The sequence below is a fragment of the Gopherus evgoodei genome, chromosome 2, assembly GCF_007399415.2.
Source record: "Gopherus evgoodei ecotype Sinaloan lineage chromosome 2, rGopEvg1_v1.p, whole genome shotgun sequence".
Taxonomy (NCBI): domain Eukaryota; kingdom Metazoa; phylum Chordata; order Testudines; family Testudinidae; genus Gopherus; species Gopherus evgoodei.
In genome coordinates this window covers 276,265,570-276,287,464 of record NC_044323.1, presented here as the reverse complement: position 1 = coordinate 276,287,464, position 21,895 = coordinate 276,265,570, and the positions used below count along the sequence as shown (strand labels likewise).

The window sequence follows — 21,895 nt, the reverse complement described above, 5'->3', positions numbered from 1 at the left end:
CAGGATTCCTCGCACTTTCCTCTTCAATGAATTCTAATTGAGAATCAACTCGAGTGGAATAAACCTAAGGACCATTACTTGAAGAATGACGACTGGTTACTTAGCTTGTACAGTAACTGGAGTTCTTCAAGATGTGTGGTCTCCCATGTACACTCCACCACCTGCCCTCCTTCCCTTCTGCAGTGGATCCTTATCCTGTGGTTATTCAGGGTTCAGAAGGAACTGGAGAGGTGGTTGGTCTGCACTGCCCCTAACATCCTCAGCTCAGAGCATGAGGAGGAGAGGAGGGCAGGTGTAGAACAAGGGATACTGCTCATTACAAATTTTCTGGTCTTAGGCTCATGGAGCACCTCAAGTGGAATACACATAGGAACCTAACATCTCAAAGAACTCCAGTTTTATTATACACGGTCAGAAACCAGAATATATCCTAGAGAAGAGTATGGACTGTTGAGTTTTTATGCAGTGTTCAGTAGCCAGATGCACAGTGGATGGGTGAATATTTCAAAGCATTACAAATGGGTCTTACTGTTCCCTATTTACTGAAAAATAGAGGATCTGCTAAACAACTCTGGAATCTGCAGACATACATACCCACTTGGTTGTCTTGAAGATTTAAGTATTTTGCTGTGGTTACAGAGGAATGATTTAAACATGTTGATCTGTACAAGATGCTTTATTTCACTGCCTGGATGGATGACTGGATGCATTCTCTGGGGGTGGGGATCATGGTGCGCCAGTAATTGTAGTTAAATGAACATGGCTAGTTCTCAAGCAAATGAAACTGAATTTGTCACAGCTGTCAGAAGGATCATGTCACATCTGTTGCCTTAAGGAGCAGTTTTAAGGCTGCATACCCTGTTAACGTTCCAGTTTACTGTCGTTAAATATCAGGCTGCATGTTTGCTGACCCAAGTCTTTGTCTAATTTTTTTTTAAATCACCAGTTCCATCTCTTCTTACATAAGTTAGGGTTGAACTTCAGTGAATCTTAGTCATGTGCTGCAGCCTAATTTCAGACCTTAATGGGTAAACAGTACAGTACTTCAAGGACTTCAACATTTCAGAGATGTTTGAGTTAACTGCACAAAGAAGCAGAGAAATTTGTTTGTAGTTTAATATATTCAAAAGTCTTCAATAGAGAAGAGTGTGCTTTGAATTATGTCTTAAAGAGCCAGCCTCTCAGGCTGTATTGAACATCGATTTACATTCTGCCTCATACTCTGTAGACAAAGCAAGCTACTGGAAAGTCCCAGGTGATTCTTGAATCCTCCTCATCCATACCATCTGGAAATGCAGCAATTGTATTAGTACAGGACTCTGATAGATTTCAGTGTATAAATATTGCAATCAGGTGCAACTTCTCCTACCATTCACCCTCCACCCTTTATTTTAATATTTACTTTCTTTTTAGATAAGTGTATTGAGTCTGAACAGGATAGAGATATTCCTCTGCCATAAAATAAGTGCTGTTTGGTTATCAGACACTGTGGGGAGATAATTTTCTGCCACACTCAATATTTGTACACTGAAATGTCGTTCTAAAGCAGAGTATTTATTGCAATTTAGGGAAAAAAGTGGGTGGAATACCTCTGATGCATGTTGCTGCAGGGGTCCCCTGTATCCTTATGAATGGGGCTGAGGTGCTGAGAAGTGAGGTAAAGGTCTGTGTCTGTATTGTATAGCACTGTGGGAAAATGTCAGCAGTTTCTGGGGTCGCTCTCAGGAATGAGTCCTGGTGCTTTCACCCAGTCAATGGGCTTTCAAGGAGGTATTGTGTAGCAGCACTGCACCATGAATGTTGTGAATAGAATAAACATGGCTTTTTTCCTTTCTTTGCCACCTGTGGACTGAATTGTAGACCTTCAGCAATGCAGACGTATTCTTTCCAAGCTACTCTGACAAAGTCAAGAGTTTTCATTATGAGCAAATGTCCTGGCTGCATGTATTAGCTGACTTATTTCCTTGTATAAGGTACTGCATGTATTTGGCAGACTCTAACCAGGGTTATACAGACATTGGACTTTCAGTAAACCTGTACATAAGAATTGCCACTATGTTACAGTTGCAAATATGGGGTAGGAGGAATCAATGGAAGAAGTGGAGCGAAGCCAGTAAGATTGGTTCCCCATAGCTGCCTTATTAATGAACGCCACTTAAAGCTTCACTTGTTCTGGGCCTGTTTGGCTGTCAACACAATGGCAGCAGCTAAGAGTTATGTTTACAGTCTCTTCTCTATGACTTTCAATATATTCCCCCCCAAAAAATTTATATTTGTGATACAGAAGAACAAATTACTCCTCTTATATGAAGTAAAAAGAAACCTCTCTCTGTAGTGATCAGTTTTAATCTTCATAATATCTACAAGACATTTTAACATTTGATAAAAAAGCACGTGTTTTTGTAGATAAACATTTAGAGCTTTAGCTTAATGATTTATTAAAATTTGCATTTTTGTTTTGTTGTAACTTTCATTTTCAATATGCAGCTGTCTGAGTGCCCCTGAAAACAAAGAAGAAACTGACGCTCTCAGATTTGCATTGCGATTAATGACTTTACATACATATGTATATATTTTTTCCCTGGCACCTCGGCACAGGATTCTTCATTCTCCTTGCTCACATTGTATATTAAAAATGTGAGTATGCAGCGCTTTGTTAGTGGGTTTTATATTTGCTTTTTCATTCCGGTTATCATTTTTTACTCATACTCCATCCAAAGTCCTGAACTGTTTGTTGCTGCTGATGTGGAGATTTTGAGAGGTGATAATCGCCTCAGAAACTGCTGGTCTACTCTCTCAACCTTTGTCATAATGGAGGTGAAGAGGATAATGTACCACATGACTCTGTTCCCCATGCCACCTAATGCAGAGTGGCTGTGCTGACTGCAGTCCTTCCGCTCTGGGCCTCTCTTACAAGATGTGCTTCGGTTTGTCTGGAAAATCAAGGCAAAGTTACTCTGTAGCTTGTTGGGAGCAATTTTGCCATCTTTGTTCTTTGCAAACATGCATGGTATCTTAGTTTAGGGTGACCAGATGTCCTGATTTTGTAGAGACAGTCCTGATATTTGGGGCTTTATCTTGTATAGGTGCCTATTACGCTCCATCCCCGTCCCGATTTTTTCACACTTGCTGTCTGGTCACCCTATCTTCTTTCCACAAACAGGAGTACCAACTGTGAAATGAGTTACCATTGGTGACGCGCAAAGGACAACACCCAGTGTGTGCTAATATATTCCCAGGACGTAGCCATGACTTACTTTTGAAACCTTTCTGGCATCACATAGTACACCTGTCTGAGCCAGTTCAGCTAGGGCCTTTTGGCACAATGAAGTAGCATATAGACTTCAGTATTACAGTTCCAACTTAGTTACTGTTTCCCTGATAATCTTTATTTTATACATATGGGACGTATGTGTCCTGGTCCTGGTCACAGCCTTTGAGTTGGGCAGGTCCTCAAGATCTTTCTCTCTCAGTTAAGACTGAGCTCAATTTCAACTTTACTTCAGCTGCCCTCGATACTTAAGTTCTAGTTCAGCTAGTCATTAATACACTGGGAAATTGGTGCTTTAGGAGCTTGGTAGTAGAATATAGCGCCTGTTACCTCTAGGTTGGTGGCTCAAATAGGACTGAGATTGGTAGTGACTGAGTATTGGTTCCACGGTGTTGTTCCTAGTTGATGATCCCCAGCATGCAAACCAGCGCCAAATTCAGCACTCACTAAAAGCCTTAGCAAAGAGGCTAGAGATTTGGTTAGGCAGATGAAATGACTCTCTGAGTCCACCTTTATGAGGAATAAGGCATATTGTAAAGTGATTTGGGAAAGCGTGCACTGCCACTGTCCGTGTAGTGTGGGTTTTATGGCTAAATAAAGGATTTAATTCTGCAGAGGTGCCAATCTGGCACCTTTCAGGAGCACTACAATCACCAGTATTTCAAAAAGTAGCCTCCAAATGTATCCACCCTTCAAATCTTTATCGCGATGGTGCCCAAAGTTCCCAGTCAGAGGCCTCATGTGAGGTGCCATATGAGGACATAGGATATCTTCTTGCCTCAGAGCTTACAGTCTAAAGAAACAAAGGGAGGAGGGAGAATGAGGGTGGAGGGTGGGATAGGATATAACATAAAGAAATCAAGTTGGTGATAGGTGCACATCATGTTAGTACCAGCCTCTTGTAAGGGTTCTCCTAAATACTTGCCTAATTTTTTAAAGTATTTTAAACCCCGCCTTTATTTTTATATATGTTCTCTTTGTAACCCTAATCTTTCTCTGTGTTGTTTATAATTAACATTAGTCTTTTCTGGGATGAGGAGGACTTTGACTACACAGACCAAGTAATGAAACCAACCATACAAATGTCATGTCTTGATGAAGAGAGAGAGTGTGTGCATCAATTGTGTTACCTCAGTTAAGTTAATATGAATGAGCTCACATGATCCAAAAACCATACCCTTTTTGTCCATCAAGACTGGTCAAATGGCGTCAGCTGGACAGATGAAATGGAGTTGTGGAGGAGGGAGAATACATTTTCTTTCTCTGCTCTTTTAGTTCTAATAAACACGTAAAGGTGATTTATTTCGGTGTATGGTGTCGGTTTAAGTACACAAGATCCTGTGATGTTTGCGGTCCAGTGTCATGTTATAACACCAAAGGATAAAGAACAGCATTAGCACCAGCTCCTACCTTGCTTGCCTTGACCGTGTGAGTTAGGACCCTTTGTTTCTAATTAAGAAGAGTGCTGGGCAGTAAGATTACCCACTCTTATCAGTACCTTAATCCTTGGATCACTGACATGACTCATGGGCGTTAAAGCCTAGTGAACTGACACTGTGGAGTGGTTCCAGCCTGTTGTCATCTTGTCAACCTGGCCTTTGCACATGTCCATTAACTTGGCATTCAGGACTTCTCATTTGCTGTTACTCGCCATTTACTTAGAATTGGCTGCTCTGGGTGAAAGCAACTGTAGGGAGAGGCCAGAAATAAGACTCCATAGGTAAGCACTTGTATGCTGTACTCCAGCCAAAAGTGAATTTTCAGAGCTGAGCATTTCAGTGTGAAAGTGTATATCTGATAGTGTGATTGTGACACAGGATATCTTCACAGTGCAGGTGCTACTTATGACTAGCTTGTATGTATTTTAAAGCCACTTGGGTTTACTCTTGGCTTTGGTTCTTTCCAAAACCACCATGGCTCACCCAGGAGAGTCTCTGCCAGATGTGCCCCACCCAAGTCAGATCTGTGGTAACAAAATTGGGGCAGTTAGGAATACTACAGAACCTGTCCTAGTTCTGGATGAAAGTGGGGATGGGTCAGGCCTTCCTGTTTAACTTTTAGGAGGAGACCAGTTCTGATTATGTCTCACAGCTCTTCTAAAACTGCTGCTAGCTTTCTGAACACACCTTCCACCAGAATACCAGTAAATGTTCTGTAAAGGACTATAGGTGCATGCATCTCCTGCATGACCAGCCTACAGCAATGCAGCTAGTCCCTTGTCATGCACAGTACTACAACATCGTCCTCACTATTTGACCCCATTGTGCAACACTTATTCATGTTGGTGAGCAGTTACTTAGAATAGGAGTCCCATATGGACTACTTGTGTGACTGATGGCTATACGTCAAGGCCCGAAATGAATCTATGGCTCTTGATGGCGTAGTTATGGCAGTTATACTATAAGGCTTTTGAAAGGCAGGTACTGCTTTGACGTGCATGTGTAGCATACTTTGAAGTTTGGTCGTCTTTGGATATATGTACGTAACTCCCATCCGCACTAATGGACATAGACATGCGGTTGAGGGGATGAGCAGTAATGGCACTGCTGGGACCTCTTTCTGTTGTTTATTACTGAAGTGGTAACAGTGTATTTTTATTGGCTGCTGAAGAACAAGAAGCAACTTGGTTATTTAAAAACCCCACCCATGATTTGTTTAATACATTATCAGGTTGTTTTTAACCAGGAAATTCTCACTTGCGTGTGGTGCTGCAGCTCCATTTGCCTTGGGAAAATCAAGAGAGAATCATATTGCCTGCCAGTTCTGGGACCTGTTGCATAATGTAGACCGAGGAAGAAAAGGGAGTTGTGTAGGTGAGAGGGTGGACAGGTCCTGCTAATAATAAATACTATGCAAATGACTACAGTCTGGGGTTAAATAAATGTGGCTCTTAAGTACTACACTTAATTGAACCAGATATATGCTAGTGTCTTGTCCATCAGCGGCACAGATTATAGGCTGCTTATCAAATAAACTTCAGTTTTTAAATGATCAAACAGTCCATTTTAATCATGGTCATATCAAAGGGAACACCACTGACCTTTGTCATTTTGCAGACAGTTCCTAAAGAGGTGGTGCATGGTTGGAGCCCAGACTAAGAGTAAGGAGCTCTGGGGTGTCGCACTGATATGAACAAATCAGCCTCTTCGGGGTATGTCTGTACTTCAGTCTCTGGGTGTGACTGCAACTTGAGTACACGTTCCCTAGCTAACATGGGTAACAGAGCATAGAATCATAGATTATTAGGGTTGGAAGGGACCTCAGTAGATCATCTAGTCCAACCCCCTGTTCAAAGCAGGACCAATCCCCAAATTCCTAAATGGCCCCCTCACGGGTTGAATTTACAACCCTGGTTTTAGCAGGCCAATGCTCAAACCACTGAGCTATCCCTCCCAGCTGCAGCTGCACGGCTGTACAGCCCAGCTCCGAACCCTGGGGAATTACTCATGTGGCCTGCCCGTGCAGCCACTACCCTGCTCCAGGACCCAAACTAGATAGAGCAAAGCTGACTCAGGTGTGTCTGCTCAAGCTGCGGTCACACCCTGTGATTGCAGCATAGACTTAACCTCCGAGTCTGTCCCTCCATCTGTAAAATGGGAAGATTTCCCTACTTCACAGAGCTGTTATGAGGTGTAATGTTTAATGTCATTCTGAGATGCTGGGATGAAAGGTGCAGTGAAGACAGTCGGTTTTGAATTTAGCTAGTGCTGCTACAGGTGTCATTCCATCTGTCCTGAAATGAGAGAGAGTTGCATGTTGATGACTTTTGCGGCTGAATGTGTTGTCGTGCGTTATTGAAGACAGGAACATATTTCTTGACTCATGAGCAGTGGGGAGGCAAAAAGGTACTAATGGGGGAAGTACTTTGCCAGCATGTCATGTACTGATACAGTAACCACAGCAACACGTTGGAACATCCTGTCGTGGTCTGTCCGCCACCTACCCTTTTGGCAACATAAAGTCCTGAAATGGAGAGGAAGAAAAATATCAAAGCTAATGAACATGCGCAAGCCCGTCTTCGGATACTTAGGGTTTCAAAATGCTTATCCCTCGTAATTTTATGATTTCTTCTTCTTTCCAGCCTCCATGAAGTGATCATATCTACACTGTAATAAAACACCCATGGCTGGCCCATGTCAGCTGAGTTAGTTGGTGTTGGTCCTGTTTGAGCAGGGGATTGAACTAGGTGACTTCCTGAGGTCTCTTCCAACCCTAATATTCTTTGATTCTATGACTTGGGCTCAGGCTGTGGGGGGTACAAAATTGCAGTGTAGATGTTTGGGCTCCAGCCCAGAACCTGAGCATGTACACTACTATTGTTATAGCCCTGTGAACCTGAGTAAGCTGGCACAGGCCAGCTACTTAATTTTTATTGCGGTGTAGACATAACCCAGAGGTCCCAGCCAGAGAGGAAGAATTTGGTTATTTTATTAGTCTACCCCTGGTCTGGTCAATATGCTGATATGCCCTATTCACTGCTCTCCTGCCACCTCCTGTGCTAATTATTGGTTGGGAAATCAACGCTCTGGTCTAATTTCCAAATGCAGCAAGGAGATTGGGCAGCTATGAGGGAATGCTATGTAAGCATGATGCGTCTAGTCAGTAGTAAAGTATCTCTAAAGTTCTCTTAGCAGAATTAAACATTTATTAGAAGACTATATCTGTTAAACAGCTGGTTTTGCCAGTCCCTCTGAGTTGTTGAGTTAAAACGAGTCATTGTGGATTTGGGGGCGGGAGTTATTTCTGGTTTGATAAAATGTACTCACCACTAGGTTTCATGTTAAAGTCAATGCAGAACTAATTGACTAAATCAGTGCTTCTCAAAGTTGGGCCGCCGCTCATTCAGGGAAAGCCCCTGGTGGTCCAGACCAGTTTGTTTACCTGCATGTGCAGGTTCAGCTGATCGCGGCTTCCACTGGCCGCGGTTTGCCGCTCCAGGCCAATGGGGGCTGCAGGAAGGGCGGCCAGCACATCCCTCAGCCCATGTCACTACCCGCAGCCCCCATTGGCCTGGAGCAGCGAACCGTAGCTAGTGGGAGCCGATATTGGCCCAACCTGTGGACGCGGCAGGTAAACAAACTGGCCCGGCCTGCCAGGAGCTTTCTCGGAACAAGCAGTGGCCTGACTTCGAGAAGCACTGCTAAATGTAAGTCAGGCTCAACTCCTTAGAATAAACTTGACCACCCTCTGCTTTGCAAAACTTTGTGGCTAAAACAGGGGCCATATACTATGCCTTCCAGGTTAGCACTTTTGCCTCTGATAGACCATTGAGAGAATTGACTGCCACAGCTGAAGACTATCCACTGAGAATGTTGTGTCCTCTAAATTCAAAGGTAATCAGTCCAGATTTTGGTGCGAGGGATGTTCCCTTCTCCCATGCTTCTGTGAAGTGGGTTGTGGTTGAAGATTGTGAACTTTCCCTCTGCAAAGCAGTTCAGTCTCTTCCTCCCTCTGCTAAACCAGCTGCTTAGCACATGTTTTCTTTGGATTCTTTTCCAAACCTCCATCTATGGTGGCTGTGGGGTGCCTCATTCTGGCACAAGACTCCAAATGTCTGTCACTCAGATTCTTTAGGCTCTGAAGCAGCTATAATTGTTGTCTCAAACTTTGCCAAAGTGTTTGGGAGAATTGGAATCCTACAAGGAAGAAAAAGTTTCCCCCGACCTTTTCTGGGTCACCTTGAAGGACCCGGGCCTGTAGATCTGCTTGTAATTGGAGTTGCTAGGATTTGTTTGTAGGAACAATGAGAGGTTTGAAAATTGTAAGTGATTTTATAAACATAAAAGGACTGATAGAGATGATGATGATGATGATTTTATTATAGTACTCAGTGAATATGTATTGCTGTAATACTCAAGAGTAAGACTACCCCGCTAGAAAAGAGAATCTATTTAAGGCTCTTCCTTAAAACAAAGGTGAGCTCTTTCAGACTCAGATTTCTGCTTTCTAGTCACATGCGTGATATGATGGGATTACTGTTCACCCCATTTTTTTTCTTCTGTCAGCTGTCTGCTTGCTTTGTGGAATGGATCGATTTCCCCGTCTCCACTCCCCCCCCCCCCGTTTTTCCAGTTTGTGTATGCATGAGGGTTTTAATTTTTAAAGGAGGGGGAGAGTCCTCCATCTTCGTTTCCTCTCGCTGGATATTTTGGTATCCATCACACAAGCCTTTCTCTTGCAGCTGTTAGAGCTGTGTTTACCCTTTGAACTTTGGAAAACCTCTGTTACAAAATTCTGAGGGCTTGGCTACTCTGGAAAGGTTGTATCCTTTTTACTATATCAGTATAATTGTGGTGTGCTTTCATGACTTTGACACTGGCCAGTGGTGGTTCCTATTGATTAAAGCCTGGGATTTCAGGCAGATGTGGTGATTTGCACCGTGCTACTTCAGTGGTTTTGTGATTGGAAAAGCTGAGTGTTTGGGTTCAGTGTTGATCTGCCAAACCATTAGATCTGTTGGCTAGAAATTTCAGCCATTTGCCATCAATTCAAAGTCTTCAGTAACTAAACTGTCAGAGTGGAGGGGGAATCAGAACTCCAGTTGCATATTTAAATAGGATGAATACCTCTGCAGTTATTTAGTTTGCATTACAATATTGAGTCTCCTTGTGCTGAATAAATGCATAGTAAGAGATGGTCGGTGCCTCAAAGAATTTACAGCCTAAATAGACAAAGCGTGGGGCAGAGGTAGCATTATTATCCTAATTTTACAGATAAAGAAACTGAAGCACAGAGATGAAGTGAAGTGATTTTTCACAAAGTCATGTAGAAAGCCTGTGACAGAACCTCTAATAGAATCCAGGTCACCTGAGTTTAGGTCCATTGCCACTGTCCATTGCCACGGCCTCACAGAACCTTCCCTCCCCTCTTAGCTTCTGAAATTTCAGAGTGTTTGAACATAAATGAGGTCATGCATTGCGTACTGTGCTGAAGGTTTCACTTACTTGCCATACCGGGGAACAAGTCCCAAGCTGCTTCCTGGTGCACTCTCAAGCCAACTGGAAAATAGATTCAGTGGAAGGGAGTGAAAGGATGTGTAGATTCATTCATCTCTGCATTACAACCATTTCTGGGGGTGGGGGCAGCAGCTTAGGCCAGGAAATGAAGAATAACGTAGCAAACAAACTGCAGAAGGTTAGCAGTATAGGCTGGCAGAATATACTGCCCAAGTTGGAGTTCACCAGGATACCAAGGTTAAGGCCTTAGGCCTTGCAGAAAGCACCATGAGCCCAGTGACCTGTGGAGGTCAGCTTCTCAGTTTTATGTCATTGAAAAACCCATCACCTGCAGTTGCAAAATCATGGGAGTGATGCTGCCAAAGTGGTCCTGTGCATTGCTCCGGCACCTGAAATCTAGGCTACAGCAAAGCTCCAACGCTTCAGAATCTACCCCTCCCTCTGCCCCACTCCCACTGACTCCCTCAGAGGCTGGTGCTCCTCTCTGAAATGTGTGTTGCTCAGTTGCCCCAGGAGACACTACTGTGGGATAGGGCCAAGGGGTGCAGGTGGCTAGGGCTAAAGGGAGCCAGGCCTGCCCAGATTTGAGCACCCCTGCTGCCTGTGTACACATCCCAGCTTGGCAGGCAAAGCCCTGCCTCCGGCGATGCTAGGGCCAGCTTGTCCCTGAGCTGCCTGGTTGCCAGGCATCAGAATGAGCCGGGAGAGCTCCCAGAGCCTGGCAGCAGGTAGTGAGGTGAGTGCGCAAGGCTGCAGGGGCATGGGTGTGGCCAGCGAGCCAGCGCCCAGCGAGCCAGCCCCATCCCAGGTGCAGCAGCAAGTCCATTCCCCTCCTCCCCCCATGCTTTTGAGTGGAGCTGGGGCTGATGCCTGTGAGGGATAGAGTGGACAGAGGGGGATGGGGAAGGGGCTGCAGAGGGAGCCAACCACAGCCAGCTGTGGCCATTGGCACCGCCACACAATGCTCTCCCAACCCTCCCGCCACCCCCGCCATAGACTTCCAATAACCCTGCTCCCACCCATCTCCCCATAGCCCCTGCTTAAACCCATCCGGGCCCCTAATGCCCCACCCCCAAATAAACCCACCCCAACTCCTTCCTACTCTTCCTCCCCCAAACGTCCCACGACGTCAACTCCTCACCCAGCCACACCAACCCTCATCTCTTCAAGTAAAGCTACCCCGTCACCCAACCCCCCCCAAACACTCCCATAAACATCATCCTGCCCCGCATTTCCACCCCCAAACCCTCCACCACTACTGCTCACCATTCTCCAGCCCCCTTCCCCAATAAACCCACCTCTTAAACCCCTTGTACTTACCCGTCCACCAATCCCTAAAACACTTTCTTCCGCCTTCCTCCCTCTTCACCCCGCTTCCCCCACTATTCCACCACCACTTCCTTCCCGCAGCGCTCTTTTGCTGCAAGTCCATCTACCGGACAGATCAGCCCAACTGCCCCCAACTCCTGGCTGCACCAGCTCTCCTCTCCATTTCGCAAGTGCTCCAGTCCCCTGAGGCTCACCCATGAACACCCTGCAGGGCCCTTTAGCCCTGGCATCTGCATCCCGTATTCAGTTTGAAGCAGGACAAGTGACCTTTTCACTCTCATCTTGGGGTGGTCAGATGGCTGTCTTCTTTCCCTCCCCCCGACCCTTATTCAGAGGTTTCTGCCACAGCAGGTCTCTGATTGGTGAGAGCCAACAGGCCAGAGCAGGCAGCTGGGCCCATTTCTGTGGGACGGGAGCTGCCACTGTGTGGTGAGTTTGGGGCAGGCATGCTCTCCTGTCCCTCAGTCCTCTCTTTTCACACCAGGCTGGGCTAGAGACAGCCGCCCCTGCATGCGCCAAAGAGTAGGGCCCAGCTCAACAGATGCATCCGTCTCCCCTGAGAATATTTTCACCAGCCGCCTATGCTGAGAGGCGACTTAAGCAGAGCATGGGGGGCAGGCATTGGAGGGAAGGGGCAGGTGTAAGGTGGGAAAGGGTAGGTTGGGAGACGGCTCCAGCACTATAAAACTTAGCATTACCTCCCTGCTCACAGTGACTCCAAGTGCCATCCCAGGGCACTAATTGAGTGCCACTGACTTCACTAAACCATCCGCACTATTGCCTATAGTACCTGAGTTTTGACCTGGCCTGACCCTACTTAACAACCTTCAATCTGGTTTGGGATCTGTCTACTGCAGCCACACTCTCCCCTGGCTGTGGTTTCATTCAGCCTCACAAGTTAAGTGTCTAATTGAATTATTGCACGACAGGGACACAGTGACTCATATTGAAGCTAATCACCTGCTGTTTTTTCTTGGCCACAAAGAACAGATCAGTAGTTAAACATTGAAAGGTCACAGTCATGGTAATTGGGATGGTCTTATTGTTCTTCTACTGGGTGTCTGAAGGCATCCTGCAGTAAGGGAGGAGAGGTGCTTCAGAGAAATAGCACTTTAAAGAGGAAGGATTCCAGCTGATCACTACTTCCATCTCATGCTGTGGAGCCAGTGATCTTGTTTATACGAGGGACAGTGTTTGAGTATGTGAAACTGATGCCTCCTGATCTGCTGACGTAACATACATTTCCCCAGCCCCTAACCCCTTTAGAGACATTCTTCTGTGGAGGTTTACTTTAAGTCCACATAAAACACAGCTCTCCAATCCTTAGAATACTTTATTCAGGGCTGTAACTAGGGTGGGGCATCTGCTGGAGCCCAGCATGCTCAGCGCCCCCCTCGCTGCAGGATCACGGGCCCAGTAACCCCGGCTGGAGCAGGCTCTCCCTGTGGCACTAGGACCAGGGCAGCAGGTGGGTATGGTGCCAAGTGAGCTCCTTGGCTCGCGCTAAACATGCTCTCATGGACTGAGTTCACTCAGTAACATTTGCTGAAGCTGCTGCCCTCGCTGGGGATTAAAATCTGCTGCTGTTCAGAGGGCTAAAGGGAGCCAATCGGTGGTGTGGGATGGGCCAGGTCTGAGCAGGGATGCAAAGTGACTGTGCGGGGGTGTTAAACAGCTGGAGGCAAGGGCAGGAGAGCAGCTGAGGGGCAAAATCAAGGATGGGAAGGGGGTAGGAGCCAGGGGTGAGGGGCTGATGGATGGCGGCAGAGGGGAAAACCCTGGCACAGGAAAGTGCAGAGGGCTACCAGTTATCGTGATGGGGTGAGCCATCTGCAGCATTTACAAAAATGGGGGTGGGGTGACGGGCTTTATTTCCCCTCCCTCAGAACAGTACGCTCAGCACCCGCTTCCCAGGGCTCTGTTCTTAAAGGCATAGACATCCCAATGCCTGCACAAGGCAGCTGTTCTCTGTCTCCTTTAAAGTACTGAAATGGTATAGGAGACTTGATTCAGTGACATACATACACCCCCCCAAAGCTGTGTGTCACACATTCTGAGTACCTAAAATAATCCTTTACTAGTGTATATATGTCTGCATAAAGTATATATATCTTTACTAGTTATTTTAGACAACTAGTAAAGATACAGAGTTGTCTCATCTGCTGCTGTGATTCCCTGAATTGCTTTCCCTTTCTGGTATTCCATTTTAAATAGAGTCTTGCTCCTTCTAATTGTTTAGTTTTTTAAATGTTTTTATTACTCTTAGCACTTCATCATTTGCCTTTGTCAACACTAAGCAGATGGATGTCATTGTGCGCTTTAATTTATATTTTAATAGCAAATAATCATTGAAAATGTTTATAAGTAAATAGTTGTTAGTAGTTTTAGCAGTGACATCTGTGTTTCAGGCATAGCACTTCCTATGTTTTTACTATAGCACAAGTTTATTTTGTTGGATCATGTGATTTCCAGTCTGACTGATTTCCTAGTCTGGTGTCAAAACTTCATTTTCATTTGATCCACCAGTGGGGATTGCCTTTCTCAATGGTTATTTTGCCTCTCAATCCAGCCCTTCATGCTTTTTTGCATGTCACTACTTGTGTGCAGAACTTTGTTCCCAGACATTCACCAAGGGCCATATACTATCTCATATTAAATCCTCTCAAAGGCAAACATCTGTTGTAATTTTTACTGAGCATAAGAACAGCCAGACTGAGTCAGTAATGGTCCATCAAGCCCAGTATCTTGTCTTCCGACAGTGGACAGTGCTTCAGAGGAAATGAAGTCGAGTGATCCTCTCATCCACTCCCAGCTTCAGGTAGGCAGAGGCTAGGAATATGGACACCCAGAGCATGGGGTTTCATCCGTGACCTTATCTAATTCTTTTTTTAACCCAGTTATAGTTTTGGCCTTAACAACATAAAGAACACACATCTACAACCCCAAGATTGTTTGACAATCACAAGAATTCAAAAACCATGAGCTATACACCCCAAAGTCATCAGTAAGACTGTTTTAGTCATGGGTATTTTTAGTAAAAGTCAATGGACAGGTTATAGGCAGTAAACAAAAATTTACAGCCCATGACCTGTCCATGACCTGTACTATATACCCCTGACCGGGGGCGCCACAGGTGCTTGCGGAGGGGCTGGCAGGCTCCCTGCCCGGCTCTGCGCCGCCTCGAAAGCGGCAACATCCCTCAGCTCCTAGGCAGACTTGGAGGTGCAGCCAAGCAGCTGTGTATGCTGTCTCTGTCCCAAGAGCTGGCTCTGCAGCTCCCATTGCCTGGGAACCGTGGCCAATGGGAACTGTAGGGATGGTGCCTACAGGCAGTGGCAGTGTAGAGAGCCCCCTGGCCACGCCTCCATATAGGAGCCGAGGGATGTCACCGTTTCTGGGGAGCTCCCCTGAGGTGAGTGCCGCCCAGAGTCCTCACCGCCTCCCATGCCACCAGCCCTAAGCTGCCCCCTACAACTCCTGCAGCTGCTGGGGGAGGGATGCGCGGTAGCCTGAGCCTGCCCCAGCAGCGGCCGGTGCGGCTGTCCAGGGGCTGCCCGAACTGCTCAGGTGGCCCCGGGCAAGTCGCACCAGCCACTGCAGAAGTCAGAGAGGTCCCAGAAAGTCACAGAATCTGTGACTTCTGTGACAAACTTGCAGCCTAAGTCATAAAATTTTTAAAAAGAAATAAATGATACTGGGTTCTTTTTCCTGAGCCTTTAGGGTTCAGGAGGCTTGGATCCACAGAAGTAGGAGCCTAAACCCTCAGTGTATCCTGGCCTAGCCTCATACTTTTGCTGTTACCTCTTCCAAATAGTTCATGTATGTAAGGCCATATCTATACTACACATTTGGGTTCACTCAAGTTATGGCAGCATAGAGTCGCCACAGTGAGTACATCACTTATGCATGTGCTTACTTGGCTCCTTGTGTCAGGATGAGTGTACTCACCAGGAGTGCTTGTACTGATTTAGAGTGTGGGTGCACCAGGGGTATGTAGCAACCACCCATCACAATTTGCTACCACCGACATTTGTCATTCTCTAGTCTAGGGATAGCAAATTGTGATGGATGGTTGACACCCTGTCTCAATTTGCTATTCCTGGACCAGAGGATGGGAAAGGTGAGAGTAGCAAATTGTGACAGGGCAAACAAAGAGAACATCCATAGGTGTCAGTAACTGCTGCTGGTAGAGAAATCTGTCAGTAGCAGTTTTTGACATGGTACCCTGGCTTCTGGCAGGAGGTGACGATTTTCAAACTGGGGGGCATGTCTCCCTTGGGTGGTGCACCCCACAGTTTGAAAACCCCTGTACTAAATGGAAGGCAGAAATCTGAGAAGAAGGAATGTGATCCCTCATGCTCCCCCACACATCACTTCTAGTGGGCACAAATGTGCTTGCTCACTCTGTGCACTAAAATACTTAGTTACAGCTCTGACTTTATTCCTGTGGATCTCAGTGAAAGCAGAGCCAGATTCCCAGCCCCCGCAGCTGATCTGGTCCAGGCTAATGGATTTAGCAGAGCTTTCATGCTCATCAGGCTAAAAATATCTTAGGGGATAGGGTTTTCTGTTTCCACCAGGAGTTTCTTGACAGCTTTTTAATGATGTTTTTCACTGAGGTGTGTGAGAGAGAGAGAGAGGGAGGGAGGGAGATTGGAATATAACTTACATTGCTATACGCCTCTAATCGATTGCCTAAAGGATTTGGAGGGGGAAGAACTCAGGGAGTCAAACCATATCTTGCATATCTTCTGTAGAATGGAATTGTGTATTCTCCTCTGTGGATGATGCATCAAGGCTACCTAGTATCATTCTGTATGGTACTTTACTATCAAGTTGCTGCATTTGTTAATTGCTTCTTTTATTTGGGATAAGTGGTATGATTTATGAGAGTTTGCTAATACAGTAATGATCCTGCCATCAAAACTAGTGGAGTCATACTTGGCTGTTAGTCTGGAGTAGAATTCTCATGGTGGAAAATCCAAAGATAAAAGGACAGAAAATTCACTCTTGTAGCATGTGGCAAAGCATCAAAATCTTCAGCTGAGAAGTCCAATTATTAGGTCATTATTTTTTAACATTGGCATTGGTTTGTGGCCCCAATTAAAATAAGACTTCTGAGGAAAGTTACTGTGCATTTTCCATACAGAGGTGTTCTGTGGCAGGAAATGTTCCCCACGGTACACAAATTAGGCTATTTTAAAGTCTGGGTCAGTGACTGGGCATGACTTTTCTTTTGAAGTAATCTTGGCTGCCCTCAGCTGGCTAGGAGAGCACTGGGGCATGTTTCAAGCTTGATGGCTTCCTTAATAAAATGTTTTCTATGATTTGAAATCAAAGCTTTGGAGACAGTTTGGCATATAAGCAATGGGTTTCTTCCTTTGCTGCTGTGACCTCTGTTGTTGGACAGTGACTGCATGAAACTAGAACAAAATATCTGTAGCTTGCAGACAGCTAAGCTGTACACTCTAACACAGGATGCAGGCGGACCAGCGATCAGCAGCTTGCGGCTGACTTAGTGGATGATGGCACATTTTGATTGCTCACACTTCCTCCTCCACCCTCAGAAGGAAACTTTGCCAGCTCCCTCTACATTTTCTCCTATTGTGTTTGCTGGGATTTAGTAGAACAATGATAGTAGCCATGGATCCAAATATAGAAAAGCCTCTTTGAAGGGTGTAAACACGAAGGAGGGAGAGGAATTACTTAGTGGTACAAGGGGATGACTGTGCAACATGAAGAGGGGAAAATTTTAGGATGAATATCAGGATGAGATGTGTTAGGCTATAGATTAGTCTGCAATTTGTGCAAAGCACTGTGTTTGGGACACTTAAAAGTCTGGAGTAGCCCTGCGTTGTCAGCGAGATAAACTCGATGGCCTGATAGGTCTTATCCCTTTTTGATATTTTCATCTTACCCTGCATCATTTAAAAAAATGAGAGCTCTTTGACATATTTAGACTAAGTCAAATGGAATCTTGTAAAAGGGAGGCCATTTCTCTTAATGGGACCCCTCTACTGCTTTTGCAAACTGATTTGTTTTGCTCTTCCTTTTGCAAAAGGCAGAGAAACTTCAAAGAAAGCCACATCCTACCACCTCGTGCATGCGCTTTACATTCAAATGAGATTCTTCTCTTTCATTGCTTGTGGTGAACAGAATGTACTGGAGGAGGCTTCCCAGGGCTTTAAATTGCTGTCACTGCTGTTGTTATAGGTAAGCTTAGAGAGGGGGCATATTGAAAGAGAAGCTGAGACTGCTGTTTCTTGCTCAGTACTTATTTTATGGCCGTAAATCTGGCACCTCTTTAGGCGCTTAATGTGCATGCACCCATCCCAACCACCAACACTGTAAAGGGGGGAATCTCCTATCTCCCAACTCCTGTTTGGAACTTGGCACACACTTTAATTTCATGTGGTGTCTGTGCCCTTAGCTTGCCTGCTTGAAACAAATGAAGTAAAGTAATAGGTAGATCACTGTTCCTTGAGTCTGGTTCTGTTGTTCATCGGTGTGCTGAAATTTATCAGTCTCCTAAGAATTTTCTATGCTTTCATTTCTGTCGGTGTAGGATTCTGCCATAGCTATTGGATAATAAAATAGTGCATTACATGGAATTTATCCCACATGCATCCCTGTTCTCTCTTTAAATTACCAACCTTGCTCTCATTTTATTGCAGTCTTTCCTGCAAGCAGTTTTTCATAGTCTTCCTGATCCTTTTGGAAATGGCAGATTAATGAGACTAAAGGAGCGCCTTGGAAAGGTTTGTCGTAACCATGGAGTGGCTGCTTAGGACAGGATCTAATTACTCTGTCCTTATATTAAGAAGTAGCTCTTTATATAATTTATTTTACCTACTTAAACATACTGTTATGAAATCTAGGCTAATGCTGTTGCAGGCAGTTGTATCTAGAATGGATTGCAGCTGGACAGATTGAATGCACCAATTATTTTGTTAAGGATTTGCCCTTGAGTTTCTCAGATTGAGTGGCAATGTTGCTGCTTCAGAAGACAAATTCTGAGATAATCAAAGACCACACAAGTGCTGCATTGCAGTTACTGTGAGCCTACATCACAACCAGAAATTTGGGCTCTTGAAGTGTTCATCAGGAGCCTAGGAAGGTGTGGCTTTAGTTCTGTAGAGTGGGAAGAGATCTTGCAATGTATACGCTTTCGAAGGTTTTTGATGTTTTAAAGGCATTTCCTGCATGATACTCACTTGATCTCAGCCCCCCTCCTCTCTAATACTATGTACAAAGCTGAAAATGCATATGCAGTGAGAGATTTTGAGCCTCATCCCTCTCTGTATTCAGAAATATACACATACTGTTTAAGACAATTAACCAGAAGAACTGGGACCTAGCTACAGTATTTTAACGCAGTAGCTAATGATCCTTTATTTACAGGAGGGAAGTACAGGTTTGATCACAGTTCTGTTGTCTACTGTTTTGCTCCCTTGCAAGTAGTGATATCTGTTTTTCCATATAAACAGCATTGCGTGCTGCAGAAGGTGAGATTGGCTGTTGTATATTGATGCTTCAGATGGAAACTGATTGTGGTGAAGAGGTTTGTGGGGTGGAAGGAAGTAAAGCAGTGAAACTTCTATTCCATTGGATGTATCTTAAGACTGCTAAGATGTAATACATACCAGAGCACAACCAAGCAAGGGAGATTTAGGTTGGACATTAGGAAAAAGTTCCTAACTGTCAGGGTAGTTAAACTCTTGAATAAATTGCCTAGGGAGATTGTGGAATCTCCATCTCTGGAGATATTTAAGAGTAGGTTAGATAAATGTCTATCAGGGATGGTCTAGACAGTATTTGGTCTTGCCATGAGGGCAGGGGACTGGACTCGATGACCTCTCGAGGTCCCTTCCAGTCCTAGAGTCTATGAATCTATGAACTTGAATATTTTGATTATAGCATATATTTCTATGGTTCACCACACTTTCAGACCCTTCCATTCCCTTATATAATGCAATATCTCATTTCTGGTACTAAATATTATAAAATATTTATACTAATATTCAGTAACTGGATGCTACTTAAGGCTCACAAGTATCAAAACTTGATGAAAATCATTGATACAACTCTGCAATTACAGCAGAACAGCCCTGTAGTTAATGGATAACTGATACAAATTTTGCTGAAGCAAGGGAAAGAGCTTTTGAATGTTAAACATGCTGAATTCATTTTAGCACTTGTGGCAATATTCATGCTTAGAAAGCAAAGCACTTCATAAAGATGGTTAAGTTCCATTATTCCCATTTTACAGTTGGAGAAATTGAGGTATAAAGAAACTAATATTTTTCCATTCATATTCATAATTTCCTATTTAAAAAAATCAACCAAAACCTAAGATCTAGTAGGAAAACTGTGTGAGACAGACCACACAGAAAGAAGCAAAACAAACACACTCCCTATAGTTGAATTTATGTGATCTAAAATAACTTTGATCCCTGATCTTAGTAGAGCTTTGATTTTTTTGTGCGAAGTTTCATTTGATCTCTTATATTGTTTTTCATTGACATTTACTGTCATGTATAAGACGCATTTATTGATGTGTCCATAATGCAGGTATTTTGGGCATAGTGTTAATTGGGATGCATGGTTCCCTTAAAGAAAGGCTAGTCAGTAAGCGGACTGTAGGCCAAATTTGGATCACCAGAAGCAAAATGTTTTTATTTGAACAGACCACAAAATGAACAGACTACAAAATGTTTTTATTTATTATCATCATTATTATTTTCTCTGAAGTCTGGACCTTGACTATACCTTGACCAAGAAATTTGTTCCTTATCAAAAAATAATTACCCTGCCTTAAAGCATTACCAGCAGTCATACAGTGTAGAGAGAAAGTAACTGCATACACAGTAGCTATGGTTTGTCTCCCTCCATCTCACACCCTTTCAGAGATGCTGCATTCTTGTCCTATGGACTGTTCTTCCTGATCTTCAAAACCGCACCTTCCATCTGGGGCTCCTCTGTCCCACCCATGGCCATAATTTGTAACTCATTCATGTGCTACATACAAACACAGGTTTAAATAAATCATACTTTGATCTGGGGATCTGAGACTAGAACCCAGGTCCTTCAGCTTCCAAAACACAGGTCTTCACCACTTGAGATCATGGTAGTAGTAGATCTCTTAACCTTTCTGTGGTCCATCCATTAGAGGGCATGTCCCCCACAAAGTCAGGAAATTACAAATGCACTCTAAAAGACATTGCAGGAGGAGTTACTGTTCCCTACTACCCCATTAGAGCATTACAAATGTTAGACTTACAAAATGGTCTGTAATTGGGTCATGCTCTTTGAGAGTAGCCTGGTTCTCATGTTGACTGTCTTCAGAGGAACAGCTGGATGAAATGAACTGAGTCCTGCTTCATGGTTGAGAGAGCGAGAGAATGGTGAGAGGGAAGGGAAGTCTATTAATACAAGAGCATCACTACTAAAGTGGGAACATGGCACTAAATCAAAGTGCTTCCTCTGGGAATAGTTAATAAATTCTTATTAGCGGACGAATCTTTCCAAGTAGTTCCCTGGAAACCTGCAGTTTAGGTGCTGGCATTATGTGCACCAGAGCACTTAGAGCCTAGGTCAAAAGCCCCTTTGCCTGCTCTGACATTTCCTGTCATCTTTAACTGACAATTTTATAAACCAGCCATCCTTCCTAAACAAAGGCTGATGAACAAAGTTGAACAAAGGAGTGGCAATGAGGGTTGAGAAGATGTGAGGTTTGCATGAACTTACCCCAATACCAAAAGATGACTAGATGCTGATCTCAGTATCATTAGGCATAAGTCAACTTAACCTTGAAAAGCAGGGCAAAATGCATTCTGATGTGCTTTAGGAAATTCGGAGAAAATATCTGTGTCCAGATATGTTGGTGTTATTCAAGAGCTTAGCCTCTTAAGTACACCAGAGAATCTCTGTAACTAGGTTGTGACACTGGTATTTGATCCATTTAACATACGTGGTTGAGTTGTTGACATAAAAACATTTTCCCCAGTACAAACAAATGTCCACTGTGTTTCTGTCCACACCTACCAGGCTGCTTTACCATGTCGTCTTTCAGATCATTCTCAATAAATTTAGGCAGCTAATGCCTGAGATGGGAATTGAGCAACTAGAAGTCATGCACACAGCAGCAGTGGGCAGTGCACTCTGAGATGTTCCACAAAATGCTGGGAGTAAGGACAACCAGCCAAGCCAGTTACACAAGCGCTCTTTGTGAAGGGAGCGGAGAGGTAGTTCCATGTGCACAGCAGAAGAAGTGGGCCAAATGAGTTACCAGAAGACAGCCGTGTGCCAGCCGCATATGCTGGCAGAGAAAGGAATGTTG

General features: G+C 44.4%; 1 protein-coding gene across 13 annotated transcripts in view; it reads left to right on the top strand.

The window, feature by feature from the left end:
* MTSS1 (MTSS I-BAR domain containing 1) overlaps nucleotides 1-21,895 on the top strand; it is a 170,779-nt gene that overhangs the window by 93,158 nt on the left and 55,726 nt on the right. The window contains exon 1 of one of the 13 annotated variants that reach the window (XM_030553807.1): nucleotides 21,524-21,529. The exons of the other annotated variants lie outside the window; for them this stretch is intronic. The gene's annotated coding sequence lies outside the window, so the exon portion shown is untranslated. Of the gene's footprint in view, nucleotides 1-21,523; nucleotides 21,530-21,895 lie in introns of those variants that run through there. 13 annotated transcript variants of the gene reach the window in all.